The 7,140-nt window shown below is 40.1% G+C and overlaps 1 non-coding gene and 1 pseudogene across 2 annotated transcripts in view; one reads left to right on the top strand and one right to left on the bottom strand.

Moving 5' to 3' along the window:
* Positions 2,925-4,143, top strand: Gm5256 (predicted gene 5256; annotated as a pseudogene).
* Gm46094 overlaps positions 5,856-7,140 on the bottom strand; it is a 39,409-nt gene continuing 38,124 nt past the window's right edge. For both annotated transcript variants that reach the window (XR_001778957.2, XR_001778958.2), the window contains exon 4: positions 5,856-6,936. This is a non-coding gene — a transcript (predicted gene, 46094). The remainder of the gene's footprint in view (positions 6,937-7,140) is intronic.

The raw sequence follows: 7,140 nt of genomic DNA, 5'->3' as shown, positions 1-7,140 counted from the left end.
GTAAAGATATTTTCCAAATCTGTTGGTTCATGGCATTGCTCTTAAGTACCATCTTCATAGCACTGTTACTTTAATTACACCTTATGTAACTATATACTGTGCCTTATGAATGTGAACAAATTCTATTTTACACAACTAGAATCCTGGTTTTAGGTGACTTAGTTTTATTCAAATTTCACTGTGATTGTATGACTAACATGTTTATGCATAACACCTTTATATCTTCTTGAACAGATTTTTAAAAGTAGATAAAAGAGTATAGATGATATATATTAAGTATTGGTTCAGGAATACTTAACCTATATGAGATAGAGAAACTGCTTTCCCCGAAGGCAACAAACCTTGCATTGTTCTCATTAAGTAATGTTATTTACCACATCTTCACCAGAACCATAAATTATTGTAATAATCAACTTTAAACAAAATTTATATTTTAAACAATAAAATATAATACCTAAAAGCATAGTAAACAAGGCACAAGGAACGTTGTTCTATACTGTCTGTTGACTCTACACATAATCTGTTCAAGAAATGGAATGCAGACTCACTGTGTAGGCAAATTTCAGTATGTGAGGGCAGACTCTTCTTGTACAGAAAACGATTTTTAATAAAATAGAGTTCAAAAATCTATTAGAATGAAGTCAAAGGACTGGAAGGTAATATTGGCATATATATATATGCAATATTGGCAATATATATGCATAAACAAGAGGCCACATAAGTGGAGAAACAAGCCCACCGGTGTTTTCAGAGCCTGAGACGATGACACAGAAATTAAGAGAAGAAAATCAGAAGACTCTGGGGGTCTGGACGGGACAGACTGAGAGCTGTAACTAATAAAAAGAGAGACATGCTCATAACTGAATTGACTTAAAACCCTGAAGCACCTTTTACCAGGTCCTACTGCTTTATAGGTGCAAATATATTTGATTCTAAAAACAGCTCATGGCATACAACTGCAGTGTAAGCTGTATTAGTCACATTTGAGAGACGCCTAAGCCTAAGTAGCTGCATTGTGCCATTGAAGTTAAGAAGAAGTTTGAACTCCAGCCTTTCTGGTCTCAAAGTCTATGCTCTTCTCATTGTGGTTTGTTGCCTTCTGTGCTGTGGCAGTACAGAGGATATATTGGGGAAAAGACAATAAGACACCTTTGGAGGTTACTACTAAATTTAGAGTGGGAGGAAGGAAAGAAGGAAGAAAGACAGGAGGGAAGGAAATCCTTAGCACTCTCGAGCATAGGTAGTATTGCAAAGGCAAGACTACTGTAAAGAGACATTCAAAGAAGGGGAATGACTGGACTGAACATTTTAGGTATGGTGGGCTTCTAAACCAACTACAAATAAAGTAGTAAAAACCAGATAGTAGTTGAGGGCTAGGAGCCAGATTCCAGTGCCTTACAAAGCAAACAATAACAGTTATTGTAACTTCAGTTTTTTCAAATCCTACTTTTAATGGTGGTTCTTAAAAGTTTTAACCTCCCTTGTAGCCCACCACCCACCAGAGGTAGTAGTAAAGAAAGGATATGGTGGTGGGGAGTGGATCTGTTTAGAAAGGCTCTTTGGAGCAACTCCCATCCATGTTGTCTGGAAATCGGCAGTTCAGTTCACAGGTTAGCAGCGGCAGCTTGATCTGCTTGCAAACATTTCACAGATATACCAGCAGTCCAGCTCAGTAGAGTTGGGATAGCAAACAGGAATCAGCAGCGGTTGCACTAAGTAGCAGAGACAGCCAGGCCTCAGCCTCAGCAGGAGTCAGCAGGAGGGACCAGGAGGAACACCAGGAGAAGTTCTCAGCTGTGCCTCTCTCAGTGAAGCAAAGATCAGAGAAGACTCAAGACCAACAACCATTGCACACCTAGCTCTACCTACAGGCAAACCAAGCTAGCCCCCATCACTCTGTTGAGTCCTTTTTATACTCCCTCCAGACATCATGAGTCCTCCATGTGTCTTGCCCCAGCATGTGTATCTGTCTCAGCTGGCATCACTTTGCCAATCAGCAAGAAACTGCAGCATACCACCAGAAGTTTTTTTTTGGTGAATTTCTTCCTATGGAATTCCAACATATGGAGCTCAACCATGCAATGTAAAGTGGACCAAAACACTTGTCATTAGCAAGGAATCCTTCATCGAGTGTCCTTTCACATGGTTGCTTAGCAGAACATCCTTTCACCTGGGTCTACTTCCGCTAAATGTTCCTTCTCATGTCTGCCCTTAGCCTTTCACCTTTGTCCACTTCAGGAAAATGCTCCTTCATGTGTTTGCCCCAGCAAAATACCATCCAATACAATTGACTTTCCAAAGAACCCTTAAGTTTCCACTTCAAGTTATGATAGAAATAATCCAAAAGTATGGTTGAAAGCACTTCTTGGATACATCCTTCAAGCCTTTCATGTCACCACTTGGCTACTAGTCATAATTCTTCAATGTAACTATGATAACACCATTGGTATTGTTAGGAGTTAGAATCTACATCATGGGCTATAGTAATGTTAACTGTTGTCATAAAAATATTGTAGAGGGGAACAACTGTACTAAAACAGCAAGAATTCTTTTGCCCGGTGTTTAGAAGCACAGAAAAATCCTAACTCCAACAAGATAGAAACAGATTACTCAAACATCATGAAAAAATGCCCTAAAATGTATTCTTGTGAGGGTGCAGAGATGATTCAATGATTAAGAGCATTTAAATGATAAAATAAAATAAATGTATTTTTTAAGAATATAACCAAAAAAAAATGCCAGTTAGTGGTGGCACACGCCTTTAATCCCAACACTCGGGAGGCAGAGGCAGGCAGATTTCTGAGTTCGAGGACAGCCTGGTCTACAAAGTGAGTTCCAGAACAGCCAGGGCTATACAGAGAAACCTGTCTTGAAAAACCAAAAAAAAAAAAATAAAAAATAAAAAATAAAAAAATAAACATGAGCCCAGAGTCTGGGAGTCAAAGCCAGTTGTCAACCCAGTCCCGTCCCACACTTGCCTGCCTCTTCTTTTTTTGCTTTTAACACGACAGATGCCGCTGTGTCTTTCGCCAAGGACTTCTTGGCCAGTGGAAAGGCCGCGGCCATCTCCAAGACTGCAGTAGCACCCATCGAGAGGGTCAAGCTGCTGCTGCAGGTGCAGCATGCCAACAAGCAAATCACAACAGATAAGCAATACAAGGGCATTATAGACTGCGTGGTTCGTATTCCCAAAGAACAGGGAGTCCTGTCCTTCTGGCGTGGAAACCTGGCCAATGTCATCAGATACTTCCCCACGCAGGCTCAACTTTGCCTTCAAAGATAAATACAAGCAGATCTTTCTGGGTGGTGTGGACAAGAGGACCCAGTTTTGGAGCTACTTTGCAGGGAACCTGGCATCAGGTGGTGCCGCTGGGGCCACATCCTTATGCTTTGTGTACCCTCTTGATTTTGCCCTTACCTGTCTAGCAGCTGATGTGGGCAAAACTGGAGCTGAAAGGGAATTCAAAGGCCTTGATGACTGCCTGGTTAAGATCTACAAAACTGATGGAATTAAGGGCCTGTACCAAGGCTTTAACGTGTCAGTACAGGGCATTATCATCTACCGAGCTGCCTACTTTGGTATCTATGACACTGCAAAGGGAATGCTCCCAGATCCCAAGAATACTCACATCTTCATCAGCTGGATGATTGCAGTCTGTCACTGCTGTCGCTGGCCTGACTTCCTATCCTTTTGACACGGTTCGCATGATGATGCAGTTTGGACGCAAAGGAACTGCTGTCATGTACACAGGCACACTTGACTGCTGGTGGAAGATCAATCGAGATGAAGGAACAAGGCTTTTTTTCAAGGGTGCACAGTCCAATGTTCTTAGAAGCATGGGTGGTGCCTTTGTGCTTGTCTTGTACAATGAGATCAAGAAGTACGCATAATATGTCCTAGGTGTTCTCCCCGAGAACAGGCATGTTGTATAATATGCCATATCTTGAACATTCTGTACAGATTCTCTGAGCTTGTCTGTTTTATCAGTGGCAACTATTTACCAGTTGAAAAGTGGGAAGCAATAATATTCATCTGACCAGTTTTCTCTTAAAGCCATTTCCATAATGACAATAATGATGGGACTCAATTATATTTTTTATTTCAATCACTCCTGATAATAAAAAATAAAATATCCAAAACCAAAAAAAAAAAAAAAAGAATATAAACATGAGGGCTGGAGAGATGGCTCAGCGGTTAAGAGCACTGACTGCTCTTCCAGAGGTCATGAGTTCAAATCCCAGCAACCACATGGTGGCTCACAACCATCTGTAATGAGATCTGATGCCCTCTTCTGGTGTGTCTGAAGATAGCTACAGTGTACTTATATATAATAAACAAATAAATCTTTTTAAAAAAAGAATATAAACATGAAAATGAAAAGAAAGCCACAGACTAGGAAAACATGCCTGTGAAACACATATCTGATAAAGATGACTTGAGTTGCAGTCATGAGAACATCAACATCTCAAAAACTGAGTAAGAAATATGAACGGATACCTCTTCAAACAAGACACACCAATGATAGATAAGCAAACGAAAAATAAGAGTTACACATTAAAACAACAATATGGTACCATGGCACACATATTAAGATATTTTAAATCCTTAACTCTGAGCAAGTGCTGGCCAGAATGTGGAAAGATGGGAGTCCCATTCACTGCCATCAAGAATACAGTGATATCTATCCGATCAGAAAACAATTTGGCATACTCTTCACATGATCAACTCCAAGCTTAGATCCACACAAAACCGCATACCTGTCCTTACAGCAGGTTTATCTGTAATTGCAGTAACACAGTTAAGATGTCTGAAAAGTAAAAGGATAAATCTTTTAGGTACGCCCCTATAGAACTGAAACCTCGGACAGAATCTTAAGTACATATTTCAAAATGAACGCCACCAGTGGCTTATGTTAGAACCCAATGTAAGCTAAGTACTTTGGTCAATAATGGATCAATATTGGTTCGTCTACGATAAAACGTGTACCACCTAAATACATGACTTTTAACAATAGGGAGACTAAGGACTCTATACATTAAAGGGGTACATGGGAACTATCTATTCTTTCTACTTAAGTGTAATACAAACACAAAACTGTTAAAAGTTTAGATTTAATAGATATCTATCCATAGCAGCCATTCATTCTGCGACAGAAGTGAACTTTTCACTGTAACTAAAAATATATAAAAGTTTGAGCTTCTAATTAGTTAAGATGCCACTGAATAAATTATATATGCTAAAGACAAAATTAGTTATAACTGTTAGTAATAGTTTATGTGAAACTATAGAGACCACATATAGACTCTGCAAAAACACCCCATATTTAAAAATACACAATCTTCCTTGCTGAGTGTACGGTCTTTGCCAAAATTGGTCTTGGCTATTCTTATTAATAGCTGATCATTAATGACATGTTTGTGGATACCTGAACAATTATAAACGATGAAAAATAGTTTCAACTATACTACTTAAAGTTTTCTGTTTCTCTTGAGGTCCTAAAACATTCTATTCTATTGTAGCATTCTCTTTGAAAGGTCTTGCCTGAATTTTGTAGATGTATGTCATTTTGAGATCGGGAAAACCAGATATTGCTTTATATATTTTGTTTTATTGACTTTTTAAATTTAATTTTTATGTGCTCCTGAGTGAGCGTATGTGCATCACATGTATGAGAGAGCCTATGGAGGCCGCATGTGGGCACCAGAGCCACTGGAACTAGAGTCACAGATGATTGTGAGCCAACATTGAGCGCTGGGAACCAAACCTGGGGGTCCTCTACAAGAGGACTAAATATTCTTAACTGCTCAATCATTGCTTCTAGCTCCTGCTTTAAATCATTTTTAACAGGGGGGAGTTTAATATGAAAAAAATCTTTATTAAATTAATTTTTTTTAGAAGTTCCAAAGTTAAAGTCAGGCAGAGAGGGGAACCATGGTAGATTTCCCTGGAAGAATTGGGACCACCAGTAGATATACCCTGTTAAAGATATCACCCAAAGCAGACACAGTCAGGTAATACATTTTCGTCTCCCTCCTTCCTGCCTTCAAGTGTCTCATCTGTGCCTCCTACAAAATAGATGTATCCAAAAGACAGAGTACAAGGGAGCCCAGAATGCAGCGCTCCCAATGTAGAGATGAGCAACACAGAGACAGAGAGAAAAGATGCTCATACTTCATATGTTAATAATCATGGCATTTAAAAAAAAAGGTAGAATCACAGGAGTGGGGGGACAGAAATATGGAGAAAAGAAAAAGGGTGATTACAAAGCTTCCCATAAATCCTAATAATAGTAAAAACGTTAATGCCTTTTCAAGGGAGGAAACTAATGCTAACCATCTCATGAAACAGCACAGCGGGTGCTCAAGTGACAGGAAGCTTTGAAAGAGGGCATCCAAAGGCCCCGTTTAGGTGTCTTTAGCCTGCTGTCAGTATGCAGCCAACAGAGATAAGTACACAAAATCCCTGATGTGAGCAAACGCCAGAAAAACTCAACTTTCCTGGGCCTTCTCGCTTTCTACTCTTTTTCTTCCTCAAAAGTCTGGCTTTGTCTGGTCACTTCATATCTTACTGGAAAATACATTGTAGGCAGCTGGCGTCAGCATCATGTCACTTTCTGGGATGTGTTTTGGTCATTCCCTTTCCAGGCAGAACAAGTTTCTGACGTTGATAATAAACCACATTGTGTTACTGCTGAAGCTTATGCCTTCGGGGAGGGAACATAGGAAGAGAAGTCATAGCTGCTGTTCTGAGACGGTTAGCTCCTTACAGAGTATCATCAACAGTACCCTTTTTTTCTTCTGGAAGTCAGACGTTTCCCAGTAGCTTTCTCAACTTTCGCCAATACCAGCTTTGTTTGAACCTCTTCTTGGATCATTAGTTATGTCCCTGGAACATTGAAGCCACAGACTCGGTGGTCAAAAGTGTCCTCCAGTTGCCTAGAGTGTAATTAAAAGAACAGCATTGGCTGGTGATGCTCAGATGGGCTATTGTGTGGGATCCCCAGAGAGGTCACACTACTGCCAGGGGGAAAATATTTTAAAATGTACTTGGGGTTGGAGAGGTGGCTCAGCGGTTAGGAGTGCTGACTGCTCTTCCAGAGGTCCTGAGTTCAATTCCCAGCAACCACATGGTAGCTCACA

Source organism: Mus musculus, chromosome 1 (assembly GCF_000001635.26).
Source record: "Mus musculus strain C57BL/6J chromosome 1, GRCm38.p6 C57BL/6J".
NCBI classification, from domain to species: Eukaryota; Metazoa; Chordata; class Mammalia; order Rodentia; family Muridae; genus Mus; species Mus musculus.
This window is presented reverse-complemented; position numbering and strand designations above follow the sequence as displayed.